General features: G+C 38.1%; 1 protein-coding gene across 1 annotated transcript in view; it reads right to left on the bottom strand.

The window, feature by feature from the left end:
• The window catches only part of LOC119591475 (4-hydroxybutyrate coenzyme A transferase-like), an 11,025-nt gene that overhangs the window by 10,118 nt on the left and 414 nt on the right, over nt 1-493 (bottom strand). The gene's annotated exons all lie outside the window — the stretch shown is intronic.

Genomic DNA, 493 nt, shown 5'->3' with positions numbered 1-493 from the left:
TCTTGTAATGTGGCAATCTCACCACTTAACTGCGATTTGCTAGTTATCATTTTGACACGAAATGTTTTACTGCATTCTATCATTTTGTCATTATCTCTTCTATCTTTACCTTTACATAGCCTAATCATCTGACATCAAACCCACCGAAATCAATATCCACGTGACATACGTTTATTCCGCCAACAAGATGCAAAACTGACATCATAGGTTTAGGTATCTCACCGCCAATATATTGTAATCAGGCCGGTTTGACTTCATTATATTTATAATCAGACATCACGATATGCTACCCACCTATCATTCCAATACCTACTTTACCTTAACAACCACCTTTGTTTCTGAAACCTTTGTTGCCAGATTAGACACAGCGAAGGAAAATGATTGTGTCTTAATATCTGATATTGACTAAAACAGTGTTTGTGGGAGGAAGGGGGTAGATGTGGGTGAAATTGCGTATAGGCCTATGTGTGGGGGTAATTTTGTGTATCTACCC

This window comes from Penaeus monodon, chromosome 28 (genome assembly GCF_015228065.2).
Source record: "Penaeus monodon isolate SGIC_2016 chromosome 28, NSTDA_Pmon_1, whole genome shotgun sequence".
Lineage (NCBI taxonomy): Eukaryota > Metazoa > Arthropoda > Malacostraca > Decapoda > Penaeidae > Penaeus > Penaeus monodon.
This window is presented reverse-complemented; position numbering and strand designations above follow the sequence as displayed.